The sequence below is a fragment of the Heptranchias perlo genome, unplaced genomic scaffold (genome assembly GCF_035084215.1).
Source record: "Heptranchias perlo isolate sHepPer1 unplaced genomic scaffold, sHepPer1.hap1 HAP1_SCAFFOLD_122, whole genome shotgun sequence".
In the NCBI taxonomy this organism is placed as follows: Eukaryota; Metazoa; Chordata; class Chondrichthyes; order Hexanchiformes; family Hexanchidae; genus Heptranchias; species Heptranchias perlo.
Window position 1 is genome coordinate 974103 of NW_027138451.1, and position 17335 is coordinate 991437.

Sequence of the window (17335 nt, forward strand, 5' to 3'; positions counted from 1 at the left end):
TACACCCTCTCTAAGGCCTTCACATCCTTCCGAATGTCCGTTGCCCAGAACTGGTAACAATACACCAGCGTAGCTGAACCAGTGTTTTTTAAGGTTCATCAGAACCTCCTTGCTTTTCAAGATTGGTTAACGGAGAGAAAACAGAGAGTGGTGATAAACGGGTCATTCTCAGGTTGGCAGGCTGTAATTAGTGGGGTGCCGCAAGGATCGGTGCTTGGGCCTCAGCTATTTACAATCTACATTAATGAATTAGATGAAGGGACCGAATGTAATGTATCCAAGTTTGCTGACGATACAAATCTCGGCGGCAAAGCAAGCTGTGAGGAGGACACAAAGGGTCTGCAAAGGGATATAGAAAGATTTATTGAGTGGGCAAGAAGGTGACAGATATAGTATCATGTGGAGAAATGTGAAGTTATTCACTTTGGCAGTCAGGATAGAAGAACATAATACTGTTTCAATGGTGAGAATCTATTAAACGTTGATCTTCAGAGGGACTTGGGTGCCCTCGTTCAAGATAAAGTTATTATGCAGGTACAGCAGGCAATTAGGAAAGCAACTGACATGTTGGCCTTTATTGCAAGGGGGTTGGAGCACAAGAGTAAGGAAGTCTTACAAAAGTTTTGGTCTCCTTATCTAAGGAAGGATATACTTGCCTTGGAGGCAGTGCAACGAAGGTTCACTAGATTAATTCCTGGGATGTCTGGGGTTGTCCTATGATGAGGTGTTGAGTAGAATGGGCCTATACTCCGTGAAGTTTAGAAGAATGAGAGGTTATCTCACAGAAAAATATAAGATTATGAGGGGGCTTGACAGGGCAGATGCTGAGAGATTGTTCTCCCTGGTTAGATAGAATAGAACTAGGGGCATAGTCGCAGGACAACGGGTCGGTCATTCAAGACTTTGACGAGGAGGAATTTGTTCAGGCAGAGTGTTGTGAAATTTGGAATTCTTTACCCCAGAGGGCTGTGGATGGTGCGTCATTGAATATATTCAAGGCTGAGATAGAATGATTTTTGGACTCTAGGAGAATCAAGGGATATAGGGATCAGGCGGGAAAGTGGAGTTGAGGTCGAAGATCAGCCATGATCTGATTGAATGACGAAGCAGGCTCGAGGGGCCGGATCATCTCCTTCTCCTCCTATTTCTTATGTTCTTTAAACAGGAAGTGTCGAGTTGGCTATTTACCTTCCATGAAGGGCATCAGTGAACAGCTTGGGTTTTTATTACAAGGTCCCACCCTTCAGCATCATTACTATGGAGCCGTTATCTGAAATACAACGCCATTGGGATTGAAATCCACAACCTTGAAAACCGCTTCATTTACTCACAATGACGTATCAATGCGCTATCCATTGCGTCACAGAGCCAAAAGCTGCAAGGCTTTTTTTGCTGAGCGGTGAACTGACACGGAAAGCAGTTCGGTAGATTTACACTTGCCAATACAGTCTGTGGGGTTTTGAAAGGCACGTTTTTATCAGCCAAACATCTAAACGGAGCGACAGAGCGACGACAGCAGAGTGAGAGATGGGGGTTGAGAGATATGGTGAGAAGCTTGATCGGTGGGCTTGAGGGGCATGGGGAGAAGGACGCAGTTGGGGTTGATTGATATGGTGAGAACTGGGAAGCTGGGGTTAGATGGGGAGTAAAGCTCCCTCAACACTGACCCGTCAAACTCACCCAGGGCAGGGTCAGCACGAGTTAAATACAGAGTAAATCTGCCTCTATATTGTCCCATGAAACAGTTACAGGGCAGGTACAGAACGGGTTGGATACAGAGCCAAGCTGCCTCTAAACTTTCCCATCAAACATTCCAAGGGCAGGAGCCCGGAGCGCGGGGATATCACAGTATCATAGTCGGTGTAGCACAGCGGAGGGGGGCATTCCGCCCCTCGAGTCCGTTTGGCCATTTGATCAGATCCTGGCTGATCTGTACATAGGAACAAATGGAAGCTATTCATCTCCTCGACCCTGTTCTATCATTGAGCTATTTCATCGCTAATCTGTACTTCAGCTCCATTGACCCGCTTTTCCTCCAAACCCTCTGATAACCTAAACCAACAAAAATCTCTCGATCTCAGTACTGATATTTTCATTTGAAGAAGTTGCCACAGCCTTTTCGGAGAGACAGTTCCAGATTTCATGAAGAAGCAGTGCCCGTGGTAAAACCGGATCTCGATCTACAACCCACTCCTCAATGTGCCCGGTTTCCCGGACGGACAGAGAAATTGAGGGGCAGCAGATCCTTACATATCCTACGCTCAGCTCCAACACTAAACAGCAACTCCCCAATGTTAGAGAAAGAGTTTGCTTTCGACATTCCAAGCTCCTTGTATCTGAAATGTTATGTTGAGAATACAGCATGCGCAGACAATGGGACAGGCAGAAATGCAGATTTGGTAAATAACACGCAAAATACATCCTCACAAATTAAGCACACTGTGCAAGGAAATGGGGAAAATAATCAACAATAACGAGAATAATAAAAATAACCATAATAATCTTCATCATTATCATATTTGAATTAATGCAGGATAATTGATTGTGGGGAATATCCGTGAACGAGTTATTTCATAGGACGGTTGCTTTTATTAAATGTAAAGAATTTGCAACAGTAAACAGTGACGACGATGGTAACAGACTCCAGGAGGACACAGACAGACTGGTGAAATGGGCAGACACTTAGCAGATGAAATGTAACGCAGAGAAGTGTGAAGGGATTCATTTTGTTTGGAAGAACGAGGAGAGGCAATGTAAAATAATTGGTCCAATTTTAAAGGCGGTGCAGGAACAGAGAAGCCTGAGGTTGTACGTATACAGGTATTTGAAGGTGACAGGACAAGTTGAGAAGGCTGTCGAAATGCCATAGAAACATAGAAAATAGGAGCAGGAGCAGGCTATTCGGCCCTCCGAGCCTGCTCCGCCTTTCATTGTGATCATGGCTGAGCCTGTATTTCAGTACTATATTCCCGCTCTCTCCCCATACCCCTTGGTGCCTTTTGTGCCTAGAAATCTATCAAGCTCTTTCTTAAACATATTCAGAGACTTGGCCTCCACAGCCTTCTGTGGCAGAGAATTCCACAGGTTTACCATTATCTGAGTGAACAGGTTTCTCCTCACCTCATTCCTAAATGTCGTACCCGGTATCCTGAGATTGTGACCCCTCGTTCTGGACATCCCCAACCGGGGGAAATATCCTCCCGCATCCATTACGTCAAGCCCTGTCAGAATTTTATATGTTTCAATGAGATCCCCTCTCATTCTGAACTCGAGTGAATATCGGCCGAGTCGACCCAAACTCTCCTCATACCACAGTCCTGCCATCTCAGGAATCAGTCTGATGAACCTTCGCTGCACTCCCTCCATGGCAAGTATATCCTGACTTAGGTAAGAAGACCAGAACTGCCCACAATAATGCAGGTGTGGTCTCACCAGCGTCCTTTATAACTGCAGTAAGACATCCATGCTCCTGTACTCAAATCCTCTTGTAATGAAGGCCAACATACCATTTGCCTTCCTAACTGCTTGCTGCACCTGTATGTTTGCTTTTAGTGACTGGTGGACAAGGACAATCAGGTTCCTTTCTACATCGACATTTTCCAAACTATTTCCATTTGAATAATACTCCGCCTTTCTGTTTTTCATTCCGAAGTTGATAACTTCACATTTTTCTACATTATACTGCATCTGCCATGCATTTGTCCACTCACTCAACTTGTCTAAATCGCCATGAAGCCTCTTTGCATCCTCCTCACAACTCACGATCCCACTTATTGTGGTATCGTCAGCAAACGTGGAAATATCATATTTGGTTCCCTCATCCAAATCGTTGACAAGGAAAGCACCGGATCCAGTCTCAGACCGGGCGTTTGTGTCCCTCCCCGGGAAACAATATACCTCGGCCCCACCAACCCTCCCCAAACACCGAGCACAGGCATTGTAATATCCGCGGAGCTGGTAACCTGGTCACTCGACCTTCGAGTCGGATTTCCCGAGAAACAGAGAGTGAAACTGTCATTTGCCCTCTGTGGGAAAATCAGGATCAGTGACAAAGAAATTGTGGAGTCAGGATAGCCGAGCGGTCTAAGGCGCTGTGTTTCAGTCGCAGTTTTTCCCGGAGGTGTGGGTTCGGATCCCAGTTCTCACATTCAGCCCTTTACACGCATCGAGCTAATTTTTGTTCTTTCGACTGGAGTTGATTTTTCTGCCCAGTTGATTTGTTCTTTCCAGAAAACCAGCCCGACTTCCGTCCACGGCAGGTTTATTTTCATTTGTTTTAAGAATGTATAGTGTTGGGGTTGAGCAGAACACGGCCCGTGCAATCAATCCATTGTGACACAGACCAGTGTTGTCCAATACTTTGGCCACGAAATAAAAAGGAGGAATGAACACAGTCTTTGGACCTGTGATCTGAATACTCATATTCGCATGAGGTTTGCATGTGAACTTTAACCTTTATGTGTTGTTGGTAAAATGATAAGATGAAAAGCAGAGTGTGCGAGTGTTGTTTCGTCGTTGTGAGTGTTTTACTTCCTTGGTTACTGAATGGTGAAAGATGTTCTGAAATACACACATGTGAAGTCCATTTGCTTGTATTGTGTGTGGGAGATGTTTTCTACTAAAATCCGTTCATGTGGATAAAACGGCGTCATTAGAGCCACACCTGCGTTTAGTAATCAATTTCAATTGGACAACACTGGCAGAGAGCGTGGTCGAGTGGCCTGAGCCCGGACATTGATGCTCCAGTATTGTCAGGGCGCGATTCATTTTTCGTCACTAACAAACTTTCCATAGACACGGAGGGATTGGAGGCTACTATTACATAAATATCATAGTCAAATATACAAACTCATACTTTGTATATACACACTTGAGGTTGTACAATAGTAGAGGGGGGCACTAGTTAATGTTCTTTAAATGAGGCGGCACTAGTTGGGGTTGCATGACGGATTTGAGCAGTTGTTACCGTTGTGCTTTAGTGAGGTGGCGAATGTAACAAAGGCTGCACACTGGTGTTGTCCATCGGAACAGGAGTAGGCCATTCAGCCCCTCATGCGTGCTCCGCCATTTGATAAGATCATGTCTGATCTGTGATCGAACTCCATATACCTGCCTTTGGCCCAGATCCCTTAATACCTTTGCTGCCAAAAAGCTATCTATCTCAGATTTAAATTTGGCAATTGAGCTAGTATCAATTGCCTTTTCGAAAGAGAATTACAAACTTCTAACACCCTTTGTGTGTGGAAGTTTTTTCTAATCTCAGTCCTGAAAGGTCTGGCTCTAATTTTTAGACTGTGCCCCCTACTCCTAGAATCCCCAACCAGCGGAAATAGTTTCTCTCTATCCAACCTACCTGTTCCCCTTAATATCTTATAAACTTCGATCAGATCACCCCTTCAAAACGATAGAGAACACCACCTCAATTTGTGTAATCTCTCCTCGTAACTTAACCTTTGAAGTCCAGGTATCATTCCAGTAAACCTACACTGCACTCCCTCCAAGGCCAATATGTCCTTCCGAAGGTACGGTACCCAGAACTGTTCACAGTATTCCTTTTAAGATGATCTCGGAGAGGACATGAGGATAGATAGGGGAAATTCGACGAAGGTGTGAGTTCAGGGCTAGGGCAGGGTGGAGCGTAGGGAATGTTTGGCTTGGTGGGCTAGGGGAAAGGAGGCTAGCGGCAGAAGAAGTCTCGAATGGTCTCAATATTAGAGAGAAAGAAATCCATGAGCTCCTCGCACTTTTCGTTGGACGTGATGGTGGAGAGTGTAGTGGTTTAAGAAAACGGTATTCTATCACTTTGGATATATTTATAACATAATACAGCACGGTACAGAAACAGGCCTTTCAGCCCAACTGGATAAATAAGTATCCCAGGGTGTCGGCGCAGTGTCCCATTGATCCCACGTTGATGCCACAGTGATCCCACAGCGTTCCAGTGATTCCATAGTGATTGCACAGTGTTCCAGTGATTCCATAGTGATTGCACAGTGTTCCAGTGATTCCATAGTGATTGCACAGTGTTCCAGTGATTCTATAGTGATTGCACAGTGTTCCAGTGATTCCATAGTGATTGCACAGTGTTCCTGTGATTCCATAGTGATTGCACAGTGTTCCAGTGATTCCATAGTGATTGCACAGTGTACCAGTGATTCCATAGTGATTGCACAGTGTTCCAGTGATTCCATAGTGATTGCACAGTGTTCCAGTGATTCTATAGTGATTGCACAGTGTTCCAGTGATTCCATAGTGATTGCACAGTGTTCCAGTGATTCCATAGTGATTGCACAGTGTTCCAGTGATTCCACGGCGCTCCCAGTGATCCAAGAGTTGAAGCTGCACTTGTGCAAAAGGCCGAGAGATAATTTTTATATGCAACAACTTATATATAATATATACATTATATTTTATACATTACATAGAATAGGTAAAGTAGGTAAAGACGTTTTCCCTGTAACACCATGAACCTGAAACAAAATATCCGCCAGTGCCCCAGTCATCCGACTGTGTCTCACTGCCCTAGTGATCCCGCAGCGATCCCACAGATCTTCAGAGATTCAACAGTGGTCTCACAGTGATCTATTGATTCCACAGAGATCACACTGTGATCCAACAATGAAGCAGTGATCTCACATTTACCCAGTGATCCCACAGTGACCCAATGAACCCACAGTGATCCCACAGTAGACTGAACACACGTGAGCCCCATTGGGTGCAGTCTGTGGTCAAGGCCTTGGTCAGTCTCTTCTGGAGAGAAAGCTTCTTGGCCAAGGAATCCTCCTCCACCCAACAATTTTCTCGCCATTTCTTTCATGATGCAGTATTTCCACCAAAAAGTTCATCTGGAGAGAGGGAGAAAATTACTTGACTAAAAACAAAGCAAGATATTTCAACGGCACAGCTGGAGCCCAGAGATCACGCACACCCCCTCACACTCGCTCCCTCACTCATTCCGTTAAACAGGAAATCTCTCAGCAAATACCACTGACGGACAAAATCTCCAGTTAAAAGCAGAGAATGTAATAAAAGGGAGAAGTTGGGAGAGAGTGAGACAGAATGACACCCAGGACAGGCTAAAGAGCACATGTTGCTTCTCTCTCTATGTCTAATACAAGTTTGCAGGATTTTCTCTGCTGCTTTGCCACTTACTAACTCACTTACTCCCCCTAAAACGTGCCGGTCAGTCTCCCTGTCCCGGTCAGTGTTTGCTGCAGAGCCCAAACTGCCCCTGTGTTCGTTTGCACTTCTGTTCCTGGAGCAGGGGACAAAAAAAACTGTAGTTTCTTGCTACTTCACTACTTTTGTTGCAGTTTGCAAAGGTGGAAGAAATTTAAGTTTGCATTTTTCTTTTGTTTTAATTATCAGTTGACAAAAAAAGGCCTGTAGTTTGTGGTCAGCTTACATTTTGTGGCTTTTTTCAATCAGCCAACGAGTTAAAACAAATTCATGACATTTAAAAGAGTCAAAGCAAAGAAGTTGTAAAACAAACAAATGCTTTAGAAATATCCCTAACTGAGTCACCGCGACAATATCTCAGCAACATTAATTTACAAAGAAACAAAGCTCAGTTTATGAAGCAGATCAATCCGAAGTGTAAACGATTGAGAACATCTTTAAAGACAACAACGACTTGTATTTATTTATTACAACAAAAACTATATATATCTGACGATGCAGTCTCCTCTACATTGGGGAGACCAAACGCAGATTGGTTGATCGCTTTGCTGAACACCTCCGCTCAGTCCTCAAGAGTGACCATGACCTTCCGGTCGCTTATCATTTTAAATACCCGCCCCTCTCCCAATCCAACCTGCGTGTCCTCGGCCTGCTACATCGATTCAATGAAGCTCACCCTTTGCTCGAGGAGCAGCACCTCATCTTTTGATTCGGCACTTTACAACATTCCGGATTCAACACTGACTTCAAGAAATCAGAACCACTGCTCCCATTTTGTTGGACAGCAGGTGTTGGTCATGGTCCTGCAGTTGCCATTTACAGCTGCTCAAGACCCATCTTTTGTTTCTTTACTTGTCCAACTAACACCCTCCTTGCCTTAAAATATCATCCCATTTGTCGTTTCTCCTGCCCTCCACCCTATCACAAACGTTCCCGTTTATTCTTTCCTGCCATCCCCTTCCTCACCCCATTTCCTTGTTCTGTACTTGATTAAAAACTGTTAAACCTTTGACTTCTTCGAGTTCTGACGAAAGGTTTTCGACCTGAAACATTAACTTTGTTTCTTCTTAACAGTTGCTGCCTGACTTGCTGATTATTCCAAAATTTTCTGTTTTCATCTCAGGTTTCCAGCGTCCGCAATATTTTGCTTTTGATTTAGAATACTGTACAAATTTCTGGTCACACGATAATAAAAAGGATATTGAAATACTGGAGAAGGTCCAAGTTAAATTGACAGGAATGATACCAGAACTGAGAAAAGACTGAACAGGCTGGGCATTGCTTTTCTAGAAAAGAGAAGACGGAGGGTGACTTAATAGAGGGCTCAAAATCGTGAAAAGGTTTGATAGGATAAAGGTGGAGAAGATGTTTGCACTTTTGGGTGAGTCTAAAGCGAGTGGTCAAACATACAAGATAGTCAATAATAAATGCAATAAGAAATTCAGGAGACAATTCTTTGCATCGAGAGTGGTTAGAATGTGGCACTTGAGGCCAATAGCATAGGTGCATTTAAGGGGAAGCTCGATTAGTACATGAGGGAGAAAACAATAGAAAGTTCTTCTGATCGCTTTAGATGAGGAGGGGTGCGGGGAAACTTTGTCGAGCTTAAGCACTGCATAAACCAGTTGGGTCGAATGGCCTGTTTCTCTGCTCTATATTCTACGTAAAATCTATGTATTGTTACATCCATGGGTTACACTATTTAATTGATAGATATTTGGCACTTCAGTATCACGAATATCCAGTTCAGATTTCAAAGGATATTGTTGTTACAATCCTGGGCTGCCCAATCGTATAGTTTTATATTGAAAATTGCAGAAACACGAATATCCAGTTCATATCGTCAGGACGAACTACTGGACCCGGGAATTGGAAGTACAATTTCTAAATTTGCGGATGACACCAAATTGAGGGTTAAAGATAATACCGAGGAAGGATGCGACACAATACAAGAAGACGTTAATAAACTTACAGAATGGGCGTGAAAATGGTAACTGAATTTCAATAGAGATAAGTGGGAAGTGGTACATTTTGGTATTAGGAACAAGGAGGCCACATACTCTGGAAAACAAGAGTGCAAATGGGACAGAGGAGCAAAGAGATCGAGTGGTACAGATTGAAAAATCATTAAAAGTTGCAACGAAGGTTAACAGCGCCATAAAATCCAAACAAATTAAAAGGGTTCAATTCGAGAGGAATACAATTGAAAAAATGAGATGTTATGTTAAATTTGTATAGAATTTTGGTTAGGCCAGACTTAGAATACTGTAATCAGAACAGAAAACGCTACAACACTCAAATGGTCGGGCAGCTTCTGTCGAGAGAGGAGCAGAGTTAATCTTTCAAGTCTGTGCACAGTTCTGGTCTCCATACCATAAAAAGGATATAGAGGCTCTGGAGAAGGTGCAAAAAAGACTGACAAGGACTATACCTGAGCCGAGAGTTTATAACCATCATGAAAAACTCAACAGACTGGGACTTTTATACCCTAGAAAAGAGAGGGTGACCTCATAAAGGTCTTTACAGTTATGAACGGTTTTGATATGGTGAAAGTCGAGAAGATGTTTCCACTTGTGCGGAATCCAAAACTTGGTTTCATCAATATGAAATTGTCACTAATCAATCGAATAAGGAAATCAAGAGAAACTTTTTTACACAGTGAGTTGTTGGAATGTGGAACCGGCCTCCATTTGGGGTGGTTGAGGCGAATCGCATTGACACATTTCAGGGGAAGCTAAATAAATGTATAGAATCAAATAATCATAGAATGGTTATAACACGGAAAGAAGCCATTCAGCCCATCGAGCCCATGTCGGCTCTTTGTAAGAGCAAGCCAATTAGTCTGATTCCCCAGCTCTTCCAATTTTTTCCATTATCCAATTCATTTTTTGGAAGCCACGATTGAATCTCCTTCTACCAACCATTCAGGCAGCGCATTCCAGATCATAACTACTCTCTGGGAGTAACTATTAAATTCTGATAGAGTTAGATGAGGTGGTGTGGGAGGAAATGGTCTGTTTCTGTATTGTCAATTCTATTTAGAATCTATGTAAAATTTATATATTGTTACATCCCTGTTTACGCTTTCATAGTCTTCGATATTGGACAATGTAGAAACACGAATATCAAGATCAGATTATCAGGGACGCTATTTTTACATCCCTGGGTTAAAGCAATTCAAAACGTATGTCATGGCAAACTTCCTTCCAAATGCCATTAATTGTTGTCACTTAAAATATTTATTCCATTTGCTCTTAAACGATGCAATGGTTAAAGATGCAATGATCTCTTTTCTGTTTCTTCCATTCCCCGTAGTAAAACATGCGATGCTCCAAAAACCGCTGATTGAAGAATTTACATTTGAACACATTCACGATGAGCTAAAATTCTCACTGATACTAACAACCAGAGGATACGGTAAATCTCTATTACTCTATCAGCCACCTTCATAATATTAAATAGGAGTCTCCTTTTCTCAGTTCCTGTGGATATAATCCTGGTTATTCAAGTCTTTGATAGTCGCTTTCCCTTCCCTGGCATCATTCGAATGATTCTACATTGTGTCCTCGATGGCTTTAATTTTGCTTCTATATATGAGCAACAAAATTGGACACAATATCCTGGAACTACCGGCTTTAACCATAGGGAAAAACTAATAACTGATTCATCATGGCCATCATCCCCAGAGAGCAGTAAAACTGTCTCGAACCAAACAGAATAAAGACAAATATCGAATAAAGTATCATCCGAGTCACAGTTGCTGCTCCCATCTTAAAATGAGGATTCCCTGAAAGTTGCCTCATAGTTGTGCAGACCTATTTCAACGGGATCTCTCTACATAAACCAAGTTATGCTGTTCGAACGAAAAGATGCGCACGAGTAGTTTCCAATGTTAATTTATCTCAACAAGTCCGTCGATGATATTAACCACTTTCTGGTGCAAGAATATTAGCGCAGAAATCACTTCTGCTCCTCCAATGGACAACTAGTGAACGCATTACAATGAAAATCAACAACAACGTGCATTCATAGACCGCCTTTAGTATGATAAAAATTCCCAAGGGGATTAAGAGGAGTGAGGAAAAGCGATTTGGTTTCAGGCGTGTGTCAAAGGAGGAGATGGAATTGGAGAAAAGGAGATAAGTTGGTTGATTATCGAGAGTAGAATTTAGATGTCTGAAAGAATGGCCAACAGTGGAGGGATGAAGAGAGTGGAGGATGGTAAAATATAACAATAACTACTTGCATTTATATAGCGCCTTTAACATAGATAATTAACCTAAGGCGATTCAGTGAGACATAATTAGATATCAAATGGATCCCCAGCGAAAGAAGGAGATATTAGGAAGGATGGGAAAAGCTTGAAGCAAGAGTTGAGTTTACTGTCAGGTGTGAAAGAATGAAAGAACTTGCATTTATTGATCACCTTTCAAGACAAGGGCAAAGAGGAGGAGGAATTCCTGAAGAGTGTTCAAGAGAACTTTCTGGAACAGTGTGTTACCAGCCCAAAGAGGATGGAAACAGTTCCGAATCTCGCTCTGGGGAATGAAGTGGGACAAGTGGAGCATGTTTCAGCAGAAGAGCAGTTCGGGAACAGCGATCATAATATTATTAAGCTTAGAATATTTATGGGAAAGGAAAAGGAACAATCAAATGTAAAAATGCTTAATTGGAGGAGGTCCAATTTCAGTTCGTGTAATGGGGATCTTGCACAGGATTGGAATCTAAATTGGTAGGCAAAACTGTAATTGAACAGTGGAAAGCTTTCAAGGAGGAGTTGGTTCGGGTACAGAATAGACACATCCCGACGAGGGATAATGGAAGAACATCCAAAGCTAGTGCTCCCTGGATGACTAAAGAGATAGAGATTAAAATGAAATCGAAAACGGAGGCTTATGACAAAGTTAAGCTTCACAACATTGTACCGAACCAGGCTGAATAGAAAAAGTAGAGAGTAGGTATAAAAAGGGGAAAAGAGGGGCATAAGAGTGAATGTGAGAATAGATTAATGCTAACATAAATGGGAACCCAAAATCTTTAACGAACATATAAATAGTGAAGGGTAGTCAAAGGAAGCGCGGGTCGGATTAGGGACAGAAAATGCGATCCTTTTATGAAGGCAGAGGGCGTGGCTCAGGTACTAAATAAATACTTCACATTGGTCTTCACTAGAGAAGAAGATGCTGCCATTGTAGCTTTAAAGGAGGAGGGAGCAGCTATTTTGGATAGGATGAAAATAGATAAAGACGAAGTACTTAAAAGATTGGCAGGAATCAAAGTAGAAAAGTTACCCGGTCAGGATGGGATGCATCCTTGGTGACTGAGGGAAGTTAGAATGGAAATTGCGGAGGCTCTGGCTACAATTTCCCAAATCCTCCTTAGATTATAGAGGATAGTGCCGGAGGACGGGAGGATTGCAAGTGTTACAACCTTGTTCAAAAAAGGGGATAGGGATCAATCCAAACTTACCCGCCAGTCAGCTGAACGTCGGTGGTGGGGAAATTTTGGAGGCAATAATCCGGGAGAAAACTAATTGGCACTTGGAAAAGTCTGGGCGAAGAAATGAAAGTCAGCAAGGATTTATAAAAGGAAAATTGTGTTTGGGTAACTTGATTGAGCTCTTTTTAAAATAACTGAGAGGGTTGGTGAGAGTAATGTTGTTGCTGTTGTGTATATCAAGGCAGCATTTGACCGAGTGTGGCGCCAACAAGCACGAGTAAAATTGAAGTCAACGTGAATCAGGGGGGGAAACTCTCCAGTGGCTAGTGTAATACCTATTATAAAGGAAGATGTTAGTGGTTGTTGGAGGCCAATCATTTCAGCCCCAGGACATTGCTGCAGGAATTCCTCAGGCCAGTGACCCAGGTCCACACATCTTCAGCTGCTTCATCAATGACCTTCCCTCCATCATAAGGTCAGAAATGGGGATGTTCACTGATGATTGCACGGTGTTCAGTGCCATTCGCAACCCCTCAGATAATGAAGAAATCCGTGCCCCCATGCGGCAAGACCTGGACAATATCCAGGCTTGGGCTGATAAGTGGCAAGTAACATTCGCGCCAGATAAGTGCCAGGCAGTGACCATCTCCAACAAGAGAGAGTCTAACCACCTCCCCTTGACATTCAATGACATTAAACGAAACTGGATCAGCCATATAAACACTGCGGATACAAGAGCAGGTCAGAGGCTGGGTATTCTGCAGCGAGTGACTCACCTCCTGACTTCCCAAAGCCTTTCCACCATCTACAAGGCACAAGTCAGGAGTGTAATGGAATACTCTTCACTTGCCTGGATGAGTTTTGCTCCAACAACACTTAAGAAGCTCGACACCATCCAGGACAAAGGAGCCCGCTTGATTGGTACCCCATCCACCACCATAAACATTCACTCCCTTCAACACCAGCGCACCGTTGCTGCAGTCTGTACCATCCACAGGATGCACTTCACCAACTCGACAAGGCTTCGTCGACAGCACCTCCCAAACCCGCGACCACCACCACTTAGAAGGTCAAGGGCAGCAGACACATGGGAAGAACACCAACTGCACGTTCCCCTCAAAGTCGCACACCATCCCGACTTGGAAATCTATCGCCGTTCCTTCATCGTCGCTGTGTCAAAATCCTGGAACTCCCTACCTAACAGCACTGTGGGAGAACCTTCAGCACACGGAGTGCAGCGGTTCAAGAAGGCGGCTCACCACCACCTTCTCAAGTTGGTTCACTCACCACCTGCCGCAGTCTGGCAGCTATCTCCTTCAGGGCTCGGCCAGTCTTGGTGCTGCCGAGCCACTCTTGGACATTGAAGTCCCCCATCCAGCGGAAATTTTGTGGCATTGCTACCCTCACTGCTGCCTTCTGGTGGTGCTCAACATGGAGGAGCAATGATTCATCAGCTGAGGGAGGGCGGCAGGTGGTAATCAGTAGGAGGTTTCCTTGCCCATGTTTGACCTGATAATATAAGATTTCATGGGATCCGGAGTCAATGTTGAGGAATCCCTGGGGCACTTCCTCCTGATTGTATATCACTGTACCGCCACCTCTGGTCGGTCTGTCCTGCCGGTGAGATGGGACATACCCAAGGACGATGATGGAATAGTATGGGACGTTGGACAGCTCTCCCAATTTTGGCACAAATCCCCAGATGTTAGTGAGCACGACTTTGCAGAGTGTTCTGGGATTGGTTTGCCTTTTTCGTGTCCGGTGTCCAGTGCCTCCATGTCGGGTGGTTCATCCGGTTTTTTTGCTTATTATGACTTTTATGTAGCGAGATTACACTACTGAGTGGCTTGCTTGGCCTTTTCAGAGGCTGATTAAGAATAGTTACATAGCCACCATTACTGATACAAGTGTTTTTTATTCCAGATTTTATTTAATTAATTCAAATTAAATTCTCTTGCTGTTAGTAGCAGGATTTGAATTTATGACTCCGGATTATTAATCCAGCAACATGACCACAATGCTACCGTACCCTTATTTTGAAGGAGGAGGTCACGGGTCGGTTTGCTGTAGATGTGGAGATGGGGGAGGGTGGGCAATGGAGGGATGTGAGAGAATTTTAAATTTGACGGGTATGGAATTGGGAGCCAGTGAGTGTTAGTGAGATCGAGCAGGACTTGGTGGTGGTTGGAAGGTGGAGGTTGTGTGGCCGGCCCGGAGTGCATTGGAGGAATGGAGCCTGGAGAGGAGAGAGACATTCATGAGGGTTCAATGGCAATGGGCCGAGGAAGGAATGGAGGTGGCTGAGGGAATCAGAGGGTCTTTGTGATAGAAGTTAAATCGGGTCGTGATCTCAGCTCTGTGTTCCAACGCGAAAATTTTACTGGAGCCGTTAACCAATGTAGAATAAAAATGTAAACATTTGCAGTAAAATAGCGGAGAGAGGAATGTCAATGTGGAACGTTCAGTGTCCGTCCCCTGATATCACCCACAGTCATTTCTAGGCTGCAATAATCAACCTGCCCTTTAACACGTTCAGTGTCCGTCCCCGGATATCACCCACAGTCATTTCTAGGCTGCAATCCGCAACCTGCCCTTTAGCACGTTCAGTGTCCGTCCCCTGATATCACCCACAGTCATTTCGAGGCTGCAATCCTCAACCTGCCCTTTAACACGTTCAGTGTCCGTCCCCTGATATCACCCACAGTCATTTCTAGGCTGCAATCCGCAACCTGCCCTTTAGCACGTTCAGTGTCCGTCCCCTGATATCACCCACAGTCATTTCTAGGCTGCAATCCTCAACCTGCCCTTTAACACGTTCAGTGTCCGTCCCCTAATATCACCCACAGACGTTCCGAGGCTGCAATTCTCAAACTGCCCTTTAACTGTCCCCGTGTCAGAGACTTTTAACTGGGAAACTGCAGGAGCAGAATGAAACGTGTCTGCTTGTGTCCCTGGATTCAGTCAATACTGCGGGGAAGTCGGTATAAATTATAAATGAATCACCATGAGTGAACACGGTCAATACAACAATAGAAAAACTGTAAATGATGCCGCTCATTATTCTTGGATCAGTCCTGTATGAGAACAGCGTTTAACTTTATTCCTGAGAGAGATTTGATTCAGATAATGTGTTGGACTTAGAGTTGATTGTGTTATATCCACTACATTATTTCCATTGGAGTCAAAGCTGCTGATGTAATGTGTTTGTTCCACGGACTGTAACTAATAGCAATGATCAGGAGTATAACCGTGTCAGTGGAGACCTATCCCCTGTATAAATAAGGGCTTGTGTGGTTGCATCAGCTCAGAGTGTCTGCCGGAGCTGTAGTTTACAGGCCAACAGAAGTCAGTGCTTCATACAGAAATGGGATATCCAGTAATTCATCAGATACAAGAGAATTACTATCCTCTTCTTGCAGCCGTTGGAATTCCGGGTAAGCCTTTATCTCAGCTGTTAATGTTGTAAATCGGTGTTAACTCTGCTGCTGTATTTGGCAAATTATTTTTTCTCCCTGCATGTTTCACACAGTCGCCTATTCTGTTTTATCGGTTGAATGATGGAATGTGTTAAGTCTCTGCTCTTTCGGTATTGTGGCAGCTGCATTATGATCGTAACGAACTTTGTATATCCAACCCTGGCATTGTTACTGGTTTATTCTCTGCACTGAATGTACTGTGGAATAATAGTATGTCATTAGCTTCGAAACATTCGGTCTTGTAGGAGTTACATTTAATCTGTAATGACCTTTGTATATACACACCTGACATTGTTACTGGATTATTGTCCATAATGGAAACAGCTGTCTGGGCTAATGGCTGGTATCAGACCAACAGGAGCTGTGAACAGTTTCATGTTGTGGAACTAAACTGTCCTGGAATATTGTTTCGTAAATGTGTTTTCAATGATTGATAAGGAGACAGCTCACGGTCTCAGTGTTACAAGGAGGCAGTACAATGTCCTCCCTCCCCAATAACATGGTTCAGTTTAATTGGGATTTCAATGTATTTATTGGTTATCACTGTTATGAAATGTTACCTCATTATGTACGTATCTGACGCCGCTTCAGATGTCTGGTCACTGAATTGAGTTTGCTGCTGATTCTTTCACATCTCCTCCTCTGCTTCACTGTGGATGAAATTACTGACTGTCACTGGACTTCTTTGTAAAATGAAATGTTTTGATGTCATGTTGTCTCAGTTTGCATTGTATCTGTTGGAATCAGGAACCTTTCTATTTATTTTGTAGATTCTAATTATGATGTTTGCGTATTGTTAATTGGACAGTCCCGCCATCTCTCCCTTTACTTTATAACGACAGGGTAAGGAATCTCAATCATTGTCAGATCTGTCTGGAAGAGGCACTTGATTCTGTTTATTCAATGATTTGCAGATGAAGTGAACAGTGTAGGTGAACAGGTGGAGATTGAATGGTCTGTAGAATCATTAAAATATTCAACAGACGCTTCACTATTCAACAAACTGACACTGAAAATAGGATCGGTGGAACACGGGGCTGTTGAACAGAATGGAGGGGCAGGATGATAAGATTTACTCGGATATGAAAATGGACTTGACGAAGAAAGTGGAGTGAGTGATAGAGAGGGCGACTGAGAGGGAAAGCGCGAGGCTGTGGTGTGAATAATTCATCAGAATGACCAGCTGAAACTTCCAGTACAATTAAACATAGAAAATGAGACTTGAAGGTGTTATTATGATG